We start from the raw sequence: 13890 nt of genomic DNA on the forward strand, positions 1-13890 counted from the left end.
ACCCTTTTCAGTATTCAAATGAGGTTCCATTCACTTCATTATGATATTTTAAATATTAAAAAAAAAAGTTAATTTTCAATATCCACAACTGAGCAAAATGATGAGAACTTGAATTATCTGAGTAACCTGAATAATTGGAATTACTATAACTTTTTATCAATTTAGAATTCTGTAATTGAGGGATGTTTATAAAAATTTTATTAAAACGCAACGATAAAAATAAAATAAAAACAACAATAAAAATTAATTGGCGCTCCGGGGCGACTTTATTGATTCCAGTGGCGCATTTGCTTTTTCAGCTGTAGGAAAACCCGGAAAAACCTGCAGCACCACATCATCTGAAGATCTTGATCTAACAATGTCCTCTCTCTTATAAAACAAAATGTAGGGTGTCTCCAGAGGCTCCAATAAATTCAATGCATCGCCAGAATACTTCGTCACACGACTATCGTCAAACTTAAACCAGTCCGTTTCGTCTTTGACCAAGGCGTTATAATGACCAAATTCAACGCCAGAACCACAGTGAACAATGGCTGCATGAATATTATAATAGTGGTCTGCTGGTTCCGTTAGAGGTTGAGTCTTTTTTGAAAATCATCAGTGTTATTATTAGATTGACTGGTGCCTCAGCTATTCTTTCGATCATCACCTGTTAAAAATTCCATTTTCAGATAATTTAACAATAAGCTTTGCATGGACTGGTTATTAGTCATATTAGGAAAAGCTAGATGAAGTTCCAGAAATTCACATAAGTTTTTGGTACTTCTTGAACATTTACCACAGAGTAAACAAGTTAGGATTTTTCCAACAAAAGATTTACAAACACAAGACGAGATGGGCTGTACGGAATCATTCAGTCCAGAGCGGTCAGGAGTATTGATTTTGCTATTGTTTTGCTCACGAAGAGTATTCAACAAGAACCCCAAGAATTCGGAACAAACCTCTTGTTGTCCTAACGAGTATCTAGTGGACTTCAAAGACTCCAGGAAATCGGTTGGAGGGAAAGATGATACCTTCTTACGAAACTGCAGCTGCATGAACAGGTGTTTGAATTTGATGAATAAGTAGGAAACATTCCCGTTCTCATTCATTATTAAAACTTCGTTCTTGAAATTCTTCGTCATGAACAACATTTGTAAAATGCTATTCATGTAGCAAGTGTTTCCTAAATTATCCAATCCAATTTTCTTCTCTAGATTTTCAGAACAACTATCTGCTGATTCGTAAGGAAGAACATGTTTTACAGAATCTCCATAAGAACCATTTCTCAAGCTGCGATCGATCCTTCCAAGTGAAGAAGGGTTTCGTAGAGGGATCAATTCGGCTCTTGCTTCATGAAGCTCTTCCACTGAAAGGGATCAATTGGCAAACAAGCATATTCTGGTAGCCAGCATACAGATTACAATTTGAAATGTTTTTTCAGCATCATTAAATATGTTCAGGCAAATGATGATAATAATAAAAGATGTTATTGGTATAATCAAACTAAAATAACATAGGGCCAGAGAAAATGTCCTACAATGAAATTTGTTCCCCAAGGTTATTTCCAAATTTTCATTTGTAATTTATTTCACTTCACAATTGAAACTAGGAAAATATGAAATATAGTAATTTTGTCCAATGTTTATATAATATTCTGAAACAGCAACTACTCGATTTGGTGATTTAATCAGTTCATTTGCAGGTTTCCATTCAACAAATATAGTTGTAACTACTGACCTCTGAGAGACTTGGAAGCATCATTAAATGAAAAAATATGTTCAATTTAGGAAACATTACTCCAAAAATGATCACTTCTATACATGTGTTCTACTTCAACATCCTCCGATATCCAAATTACACCAAAATCTGTCAGCCTTTGAATGTGATATTGATATTTGTAATTTTTCAAAATAGGTCTGGAACTCTCATCGCAAAGGGTTATTTGACCAAGAAAGCATGTCTCATTGGGATTTGAATTTCTACACGAATAAGGTACATTTAACCTCAACCAAGCCATCATTGTCTATAAACCCATCTGGAAATCCAGCAATGAACTGATATTCTTTATGAATTATCAAACCAGAAAGATCACACTTGTTGCTAGTTATTGCTTTATATTCACTAATAGTTTTCTTTTCAAATTGTATGCCATGTCTGATTGCTAGATTAGATTCAATATTTTTTGGATTAGAAATGCGCTCAAGATATTTATCAAGCTATCTTCACTTTTACTTAGACAAATATTTCCAAAATTAGATGAAGTAACTTTGCTTAAACCACAAGTTTGTATGTCCCATTTCCACGTTTGAAGGTTTATCTTCATGAATTTTGATACATACCAAATGAATCCAGTGGTCACATTTGTCACATTGCACCTAATCAGTCTGGAATTCCAAGTCCTTTTACAATGAATCAGTTTCTTCTTAATACTGGTTGTGTTTGTTGCGAAATATAACCCAAAACAATATTAGTATTGATGACTAAAAAGATATTTTTCCTGAATTAACTTTCTGTCTTTCAATATTACAAAAAATTCGTCTGGGTTGTTCTCTTCTTAAGAACAGTTTTTGTAATTGAAAGTTTTATAATCAATATAGATCACATTTTTTCTACCTTTCTGTTTTCTCTGTGTTTTCAGGTGAGGATATCGACAGATTTTGGAATAAATTAATTGTTCCCAACGTTTGAAATAAAAGATTTTCTTCAGAAATTCAGTTCTCCAAAAGTAAAAATAGATATCGTTCTGCTTTTATTACTCTCAGTAGTCCTTCCAATGCTAATTAACTTCATCGATTGTTTCATAGGAGTGGTAAATGAGTATTTATGCACTAACAAATTGAAGTTAAACATAACAAAAACAAAAGCAATGGTATTCATCACGAAATATAAATACAGTTCTCTAGATATCAATGGTATAAATCTCAATATCAATAACGAAAAAATTGAAGTTGTGTCATCACACAATTGTGATGACACAATTGTGTGGATAATTTTTTAAATTTTGACAATCACTTTGAATATATACATAAGAAAATATCGAAAAAACTATATTTTTTCAGTAGAATAGCACAAAATTTGTCAACGCAGTCCAAAGTAACAGTTTACAATACCATTATTCAACCACATTTTGATTATTGTGCGTCATTATTATTTTTATTTAACCTCAACAAATTAAATATGCTACAAAAACTACAAAATCGAGGGATGAGAGTAATCTTGAAAACAAATCGCCGTACTCCCATAAAAAGTATGCTTGATTGTTTGAATTGGTTATCAGTTGAAAGTAGACTCTACTTTTGTTTGAAGGTGATTGACAATGTTTCGTGATGAATTTCACTAGTTCGGACTTCCATTGTCTACTATATAAAATGATTTGAAATCCCTGAAACAAGTAAAAAAGAGTAATTAAAAGAGAATAGTTGAAAATAACAATTATATTAAGCAACAATAAACCTGAAATAAAATGATAGTGAAATAACCTACAAGTAAAAATATAATAATTGAATAAATAAAAATTAAAGGAATGAAAAAAGAAAATAATAAAGAATAAAAAAGTGTAGCGATTCCAAGTCACCTTAGTTCACGACGTTTCGATTGTTGGTATCTACAATCGTCTTCGGGTGATGACTGGGTGATGACAGTCATCACCCGAAGACGATTGTAGTTACCAACAATCGAAACGTCGTGAACTAACGTGACTTGGAATCGCTACACTTTATTATTTTCTTTTTTCATTCCTTTAATTTTTATTTATTCAATTTTTATATTTTTACTTGTAGGTTATTTCAATATCATTTTATTTCAGGTTTATTGTTGCTTAATATAATTGTTATTTTCAACTATTCTTTTTTAATTTTTTTTTTTACTTGTTTCAGGGATTTCAAATCATTTTATATAGTAGACAATGGAAGTCCGAACTAGTGAAATTCAAGATAGACTCTACTATTTTACAATGACTAAAGAATATTACTGGAGTTTTATCTTCCTCTTGAAGATGATCACTTGGTGATCGAAACACGTGTCGAGGTGTAAAAATAACGATTTGGTGTTGGGAAAAAACTCCAGTAATATTCATTACTACACCAAAGGTTCCAAACAGTACATCATAAGTACAATGACTCTAGTATACAAAATTGTAAATGGGATGGCACCAGAATATTTTAAAGATTACATGAAATTCAATAAAAACATTCATAATTATAATACAAGAAATTCCAATAATATACATATAAACAGACCGGCATTCGGAAGTACCATGAATTCGTTAATTTTTAAGGGCTTCCACGAGTTCAATGAATTACCTGAAGAAATAAAAAAAAAATACATTTTAAAAGATTTCAAAAGAGCACTTAAAGAATTTAAGAAAGAGTAATAAAATACAAATTGTATAGTTATGTGGAATTATTTGGGACATTATTGATTATCATTTATTATTTTTAATTGTTCACTAGGGTATTTGTATCTGTAATGAAACCAAATATCACTGTTTTAATAATAAGTTAATGTATATATGTACCTATATTTCATTATCTATTTAAATGTTACTTAACATATGATACTGAAATCTTTATATGTAATATTCACTGTCTGGCTACATGCTAGTTTAAATCTCAAATTGTTTAAATTTAAAATTTTTTACATACATTTTTTTTATATTTCATTGTGCTAGTGTTATTACACTCATAGATATGTATATTAGGTTTCCTATTTCAATAAAGATTATATCTTTTCGATACTCTTTTGACAGTTCACTTCACTGTCGCGACAAGTTATTGAAGTGTCGATAAAAAAAAATAAACAAAGTTTAATTTCCGATGGTGTTTTTTTTTTATATACTTGTGATTGAGTCGTTACTTTTAGAGTTTGCAGTGTGGAAAATACTCATTCAGTTAATTTAACCACTGGAAACTTGGCAGATCTCACCGACAAATTGTTTCATTGAAATGAAATGATTGTAATAGGTACATTAAAATTGTTTTTACTCACCATTTAACGTTGGTCACCCGCGGAATGTTAGATGTTATATACATATACATTCTTCCATTCCCGCCGGAAAATGACAGGGGACATAAAACCACAGTATAGGTAAAGCACATATTTACCAGATGCGAAAACTTTGATGTTCGATTGCTCAAAATTCGTAACCTTGAGTATTCACCTTTATATACACGAAGAAAAAAGTTTGGTTGATTTCAACGATTTCTTGTTAAAGTACACTGAAAAAAACATGCTTTCGCTATTCACAGAAAAAGTGATGGTATTTTTGTGGTACATTATAATGAAATAAACTCGCATATTGACAAATTTGATTATAGAGATAAGTAGATATTATCAATTAAGTTCAATAGTGAAATTTGATAAAAATTAGGAATATTTCTAATGTTTAAAATGTTTTTTTCCGTTAACCAACTATCGCACCACTACAAACGATAACCCTCAGAAGTCGAAACTTGTGCGAGCTAAGGACTAACGAGGTCTTACCTTTCAACGTGTGATTCCTAACATTTTGTATATTACAAAAATTACACTTCTTATTGGTTGAGATAAATTTCGTAGATAAACGAACAATACAAACAGACTACCTTGTCACCTAATAACTGGCAAACATAAACATAGGTTTTCCTAAATTATCATCATCTATTCTTCTTAAACAAGAGATTTCTTATTTGAAGACTTATTTGAAAAAACAAACAATCCAACTTGTTATTTATTCATTACATTCAATCAATTCAAATAACAAAACATAGGTACGTAATTATCAATAACAACATAAAATCGGTTTCAAGACACACTTCGATGAAATATGTGCGATAGATAAATGTTTATTTCACTATGTTACATATGTTATGTGGTATTTTTAGTGGATCTGTCGATCGTCAGAAGACTCTCCACACGACAGAAAATCTGTGACACTACCTTATGTCAAAGGTGTGACCGACAAAATCGAGAGAATACTAAGACGTAAAAACATCCGGACAACCTACAAACCGCACAAAACGATATCCAGTTGGCTGCCCAAACCGAAAGAGAGAATTTCTCTAGAAAACCAAGGAGTATATAGCATCACATGCGAGGAATGTGGTCAACAATATATCGGTCAGACCAGCAGACGTATATCTGCCAGAACCCAGGAGCACAAAAACTCGATAAGAACAAAACAAACCTCCTCTGCCCTCTTTCAACACCATCTACAAACAGGTCACAAGATTAATTTTGAGTCCACAAAACAGATAGCACAGGTGCAAAACCCAAGAATTCGTCAAATCAGGGAAGCTATCGAAATCGAAAAGCAAGGCCTCATCAACAAAAGGGATGACTCACTAAACATCCCAAGGATTTGGAAAACAATAATTAAAAACAACCACCAAAGACAACCACAAATTGATAATGAACCATCGCAGGTAGGAGAACCGCCAGAAGCCATTAACAACCCTCAGGTAGAAAAACAGGTAGGAGAACCGCCAAAAGCCATCAAAAACCCTCAGGTGGAAAAACAGGTAACAAATCCATACTACTTACGCAAGCGAAACCATATAAAAACACCACAAGAAGAACCTAACATCAGTTACACCTCTCGAAGTGAAGCAGTATCTCGTCTTGATAATGCCATCTGAGATGATGGCGAAACGTCGACTATCGAATAGTACACAACGGATGAACAACGGGAAAAACAACACACACACATATATATATATATATATATATATATATATATATATATATATATTATATATATATATATATATATATATATATATATATATATATATATATATATATATATATATATATGTTCCCAGGCATCATCTAACATCACCACGTAGGCAGCTCTAGCTACCTGCGTGACTTCCGGGTCCAGGATATAGATACAGCGATATAGATATTATTGAGTGTATGATATAAATCAAAAGGAGGAAATTCGTGGACATGACACTCAAGAAATATGGAGGCAAACCGCGGACACGTGTTTCTGGCTGTTGGCCTCATCAGCGCGGTGCAGCCAATTGCAAAGGTGGACAACAACTGGTTACCAAAAATGGAAAAAAAAACATCACATATGCACGGTGTCACCAACAGGAGCCAACCGCACATTTGTGGTTTCAATTAGAAGACCAAGCATTCCCAGGCATCATCTAACATCATCATCTATATCCTGGACCCGGAAGTCACGCAGGTAGCTAGAGCTGCCTACGTGGTGATGTTAGATGATGCCTGGGAATGCTGGGTCTTCTAATTGAAACCACAAATGTGCGGTTGGCTCCTGTTGGTGACACCGTGCATATGTGATGTTTTTTTTTCTTTTTTCCATTTTTGGTAACCAGTTGTTGTCCACCTTTGCAATTGGCTGCACCGCGCTGATGAGGCCAACAGCCAGAAACACGTGTCCGCGGTTTGCCTCCATATTTCTTGAGTGTCATGTCCACGAATTTCCTCCTTTTGATTTATATCATACACTCAATAATATCTATATCGCTGTATCTATATCCTGGACCCGGAAGTCACGCAGGTAGCTAGAGCTGCCTACGTGGTGATGTTAGATGATGCCTGGGAATGCTGGGTCTTCTAATTGAAACCACAAATGTGCGGTTGGCTCCTGTTGGTGACACCGTGCATATGTGATGTTTTTTTTTCTTTTTTCCATTTTTGGTAACATGTTGTTGTCCACCTTTGCAATTGGCTGCACCGCGCTGATGAGGCCAACAGCCAGAAACACGTGTCCGCGGTTTGCCTCCATATTTCTTGAGTGTCATGTCCACGAATTTCCTCCTTTTGATTTATATCATACACTCAATAATATCTATATCGCTGTATCTATATATATATATATATATATATATATATATATATATATATATATATATATATATATATATATATGTCTCAAAGATGAGACAGTATTGAAAGCTTTCTGTTTTTTTTTAGCTTTATTATTCTTCATTTCCTTCCTTCCTTCCTTCCTTATTTGAGAATTTCAATGTATAGAATATCTTCAATCTGATAAATAATTTGATTACATACAATAACAGAAACTGAGAACAAGGGTGAGTAAAACTAATTTTTCTCATTTCCTCCAGATATGAAAGTGATATGCGATTTCCTTTGCACAAATCAAATTTTGAAATGAATATCTCCTCACATTGATAAATGAAGTTAATGAAGTCTTCACTAGGAGACCTAAGTCCACCATAACAACTTTGATCATTTTCAAATGCTTTGAAATGAGTCAACAATTTATTATAATCTAAATTATTAACCTCTACCGAGAATACTCTACAAACTTAACAGCTGTGAACAATCAATGACTTTTTGATTAAATAACCACAGACATAATTGAAAGCATTCTGCATGGGTATAAGTTCTTGTCTGTAATCATAATCGGGAAGAGTTATTGATTTCTCGTCTTTTAAAGGCTTTGAAATTTCATCAGTAACTATAATATCATTAGATTTAAGTTTCATCAGCAATTCGTCAAAATCATCACTGCAATTCATATTTGTTGTATGAAGAAAATTATGAAAAAACAGTTTCTTGAAAGCTCTCTCAAACTGGATTGGTGTAGGATTTACACAATTTCCTCCCTGTTGTCTAACAGTACCAAAAAAATTCTCAATTGTATCTTGATTTACTCTTCGAGTTTTCAGATTTTTGAAATCTACTGCTTGCAACTTTTCCCAGAGTTTCAAAATACCATCGATGGTAACAATCCAACAATTTTTGAACTTTGACTTGGAAGTAACATCATTTCCATCCTTATTCAAAATCCTCAGCTCACAAATGAAATCTTTCATTTCTATCATGTATTGCATCTGATAATCATACCCATCAAAAACATTTTTGAATTTATTTGGGTGATTATTGTCAGAAGAATTCAATAAATTAAATAATTTATCAAATTTTTCAATTACGTCTATAGTTGCCATGGCATCTGCAGGAAGAGCCCCCAAACTCACATAAGTATTCATTGCACTAGCTACTGTGTTACTCAGAACTTGGGTAGCAAGTTTGACTTTCATTTTTTCAAAATTTGTAGGACAAATATGTGAAGATGTGAGTTTGGGTGCACATCTATAGGTTTGTTTTTTATCTTGCTGAAAAAACATCCAAGACAGCAATTTTCTTAGGAGGTCCTTCGCAATTATCATCATCGATAACTTCCAAGGAGTGCTTAGTGGCACTGTAAGGAAATATGGATGGAACTGCATTTTGGAATAGATGTTTACAAGTTCCAGATTGAGAAATGACTTCTTTGGCAAAATGTTTCTACCCTATAGTTTCTATGCAAGGCATGGATACTTTTACCTAATAAATCCTCTCTGTTGCATAACCACAGCCAACAAGCAGCCCTAAAAAAAACATGAACAAAATATCAATTTATTTGCATGGGACATTTCCAAATGATTATAAATAAAACGTTCAAAAAGTTGCGTTGAGATAATGCTGTGAAATGAAAATTATTATTTCCGTGTTAGGAATTACACGTTAAAAGGTAAGACCTCGTTAATCCTTAGCTCGCACAAGTTTTGACTTCTGAGGGTTGTCGTTCGTAGGGGTGCAACAGCTGGTTAACGGAAAAACAGATTATAAACAGATTAACATTTATCTACCTTGTAGAATCCTCTGGAATTCTGAATAAACTTATATTTTCGCCAGTTTTGGAAAACAACAACAAACAACACAAACTGTCCCTCCTTTGCGAAACATTCTCCTGTCTAAAATATATTTCACTTATTCACAAATTTTATTATATTCCAATAGCACAGCCAATAGTTATTGAAATAAAATTTGTAAACAATAACAAAGGAACGTTGAGTGAAAAGTGAGGTTGACGTTAAAAACACCAAATGCGTATAAAAACTAGGTTCTGGCGGGTAGCCTAGCTTTCGTATCTGGTCAGCTAAAGCATATAGGAGATTTCTTATGTGTCCTAACCACTGACGTAGTCCTAACATAAATGGTTGTGAATATTGCAAGTGTTATAATTTTTGAACTCAATGAGAACTAAAAATGTGTGAATGAAAGGTTGGAAATCTCCAAAATACTCAGACCCAAGAATAGCGATGAGCTAGGATATATTAAAGAAATGTGCAAAAATGATAATATCTGAACAAAATAATTAGAATAAAATTATGAAGATGAATGATGAAAATGATGCTGAAAACAAAAATGAGAACAAATATTTAAAATCAAACTACTTATGACGTTTTGATCGTTGGTATCAACAATGGCTTTCAATTAATATCTGGTTAATATATTTAAATTGAAAGGTTCATTTCTATGTCTTTTACCACCTTATTTGTAACTAACGTTACTGCAGTTTTGTCCTATACGGACATTTTCAAACTTATACAATAAACTAACAATGACTCATTACATTCTCAAGACGGAACGTAATATTTACAGTAATATCATAAATTCCAAATGCGTATGAAAAATGAAAAAAGAGTACCTCCTGATTATGTCATTTACCGAAGTGTGAAATTTACCCAACATGTGACTTATCAAAAAACCCAAATATGACTTTACCCGGATGTGTCATTATATCACGTACAAGCAGTTTGAACTGCTTCTGTGATTTCTCTGTTTGTTTTTTGCATGTGTTATATTGGTTTTGAAATATTTTATTTTATTATGCAAATAAATATTATTATTATTATTATCATTATTATTCGCCATTATATACCGCCCCTGTAGATACTAATAGAAATAGAGGTACTTGACTTGATTAAGTACCTGAATTTACAGTTCACAATGCGGATGTGCCAATTTAAAAACCGGAGAGTAAATTAAATCGATTTGATCATTTAACAGGTTGCACCCGCAATGTTTATGCTTGTGAGTTTCCAAGGATTCTAAATAATTGAGTTTGCAACCCTTCCTTGCATAGTGAAGAATTTCCGTATCGTTTAGATTCAGAAACTTGTGGTTGCATGCCAAGGAATGGTTTGAAAACGTTGAATCATTTTTTCCTAGTCTGAAGGACCTTTCATGTTCAGCATTCCGTTTTTGGAAATTTCGGCCACATTGTCCCACATGAACACTATTACACTCCGGACACTTAAGCTTATAAACTCCAGATTTTTCCAACTTGTCGACCTTATCTTTGGCATTGAAAAGGAAATGAGATAACCTGGCATGTCGTCTGAATGCTACTTCCACATTGGTTTTTCTGAAGAAACCTGCAATTATTTCTGTTTCTTTTCCAAAATACGTTAGCGTTACCCATTTCTTGATTTATGGTTGTTTGACCTGAGGGTAGGTGAATCATTTCTCTTTTCATTATGATTTCCTACCCCGTAGTAATGGCTACATCCATCAATTTATTGAAAGGTTTATATTTTTAGGAGAGGTTAAATGTTAGGAAAGAAAGTTTTTGGCTTTCTACTTCTTCATCTTGATGAAAAAAGTGGGAATCTTTCAAAGAAAGGAAGGAAGCAATCAATTAAAAAAAGTGACTTCATATAAAGATGTGTAGATGATGCAAAAAAGGAACTTTCAGCTGTAAACTGGAAGAAAAATCCCTCTCGAAACAGCTACTTTCATATAAACATTGAATTGCACTAAAGAAAAATACTTTCGAAACAAATACTCTTTAATGAATACTGAATTATACAAAGAAACACTTGTCTCTTCCCAGTTTGTATTCCAAACATTCATTCATTTAATTTTTTTTTGTTAACATATTATTGATATAAACTCATTATTCGACCAATTCGATTATTCCTTTTCATTTTAGTCATTTAGGATCACAATACTCCGTTTTTTTTCACATTCTATACTCATTATTGATTTTTTGTCTTGAATATTTCTTTTTCAACTGTTTTTAATTTGTTTCAATTATTTTTTTTTCGATTTCCCCATTCTCAGATAGATTTGTTTGCCAACTCGTAATCATTCGGAGTAAAATGTTTCTTGCAAACAATAAGCCATTTGTCAAGGATTTGTTTATCATTTGGAAATCTGTGATGAGAACTACTCACGAATAAAAGACGTTTTGATCAATTAGGAGGCATATTATTAACACTCAGTTTGAGCCAAAACCTCGCAAAACGAACTCGAAATAATTTAAACAAGCCAAAATCAAACATCCATCTCTCAGGCACTTGAATAGCTGTCGTCTATACCACTTGTCCTCCAACGCCCTCTGATGGCCTGGCCGAAGATGGTCTTCATTTGATAAATAATTATTCTGGAAAAATATCCTCATATTCTCAGCATGGAATCAGAATAACCAATTAATTGAAAATTGAATCAGCATGTGTGATGGTTCATACTTGAAAAATAATCCAAGCTACTTTTTATGGAGTTTAGGATTGTTGAAGATATAATTATAGTATCCTCATAATGCACGATCAACTTGGGAAGAAATATATGTGACAAAATGACTTCAATATCAATATATTTTACATTACTCTCAAGTTTCTAATACAAATTCAAGTGATTGGAAAATCGTGTATGTGAAAGGCCATTAAAGTTGATGATTTTTCTCTCCTTTTCATGAAACTTCATCAATACTGAAAAATAAAATGTTTCATCTATGATTCACTTCGGCCCAACTTACTTCACCATTACTGAAACGTATTATAATGCATTGAAAGTACTACTCCATGAAAACAATAAAAATTATTGACCTTAGTGATGCGACCCCAAGGTTGCCAACTGCGGTAAAATAATGACATTTGACAATTTGACATTCTACTAATGAATAAATAACCTATCTTTCTGAGTTCCTTCTGTATTTTCATTTTTGGGACATAATTGGGACATATTTCTCAATAGCTAAATCTTCATTCTGGATCCCCAACTTCATATAGGACGACTGGAAATCTCTTTTCGACCATATTATGGAAATCAGTTTCTCATTTACCAAAAATGAAAATGCAGAAGGAACTTAGAAAGATATGTTATTTATTTATCAGCAAATGTCAAATGTCATTATTTTACCGCAGTTGGCAACCATGGGGTCGCATCACTTAATAAGGTCAATTCTCTTTCTCTAATTTTGTTGGACGTTGCTTCCCACTCGGGCGAATTTATCCAGACTCCTCCTATCAAAGTTACGTCGGGGTGGGGGGGGTGCAGCGGTTTTGCTCGAAGCAATGCTGCCACCCCTTTTTTGTCGAACTTTTTCACGATAAAAACAATTCAAATTTTTTATTGTTGCCTTCTGCTCGGAAGACCTTTTGATCTTTTCACATATATTTTATGAGTCGCCTTCTCTTCGGGAAACCTTCAGGTTTTCAAATTCACATACATGACCCCCTTTACGTAGTTATCCGAACCACTACGGCCTGGATACCGGCGTGAATGAAGGGGGCCCTCACTTCACATTTTTGTTTGAACTTTCACATACACTTCAACATCTTTGCACAATAGACAATCACAACATAAATAGAAGCCCCGTGATAGCACGTAGCATCCGCGCACCTTCTTTGTGGACGGACGTTATCGGCACACGTCCACTACCACGGCCACCACGAAACTCCATAAAAATAATTTATTCAACATTTGTATTTTCTCTACACATGCCATCGTCCTACCAATCACTGAAGCCGCACGATTTTGAAGAGCTCGTGCTGAAACTGACTACAATTCTCAATGACCCGGCTTTCCAATGAAATAAGTGGAATGACATTTGTTTCACCAATGGAACACAAGCAATGCACTCGTTTGGCACTGATTTCAGTAAAAGAAAACGCTATGAGTCGAGTTGCTGAGATATGTGTGATTGAAATTGCAAACGAACAGAGGTCATTAGTTCCTCCAATAATTTTATTGAATTCTAAAAACGAATTGTTCCTGAATCATTGAATGTTCATACGTTCATTTTTTCCAGTAATAAAAACATTAAAAAATTGTTATAAAATGGACTCGTTCAAATCTATATTCAAATGTCAAAATATTTTCCGT

This window comes from Leptinotarsa decemlineata, unplaced genomic scaffold, assembly GCF_025532065.1.
Source record: "Leptinotarsa decemlineata unplaced genomic scaffold, Ldec_3_MD MMD2_tig00004067_RagTag_RagTag, whole genome shotgun sequence".
In the NCBI taxonomy this organism is placed as follows: domain Eukaryota; kingdom Metazoa; phylum Arthropoda; class Insecta; order Coleoptera; family Chrysomelidae; genus Leptinotarsa; species Leptinotarsa decemlineata.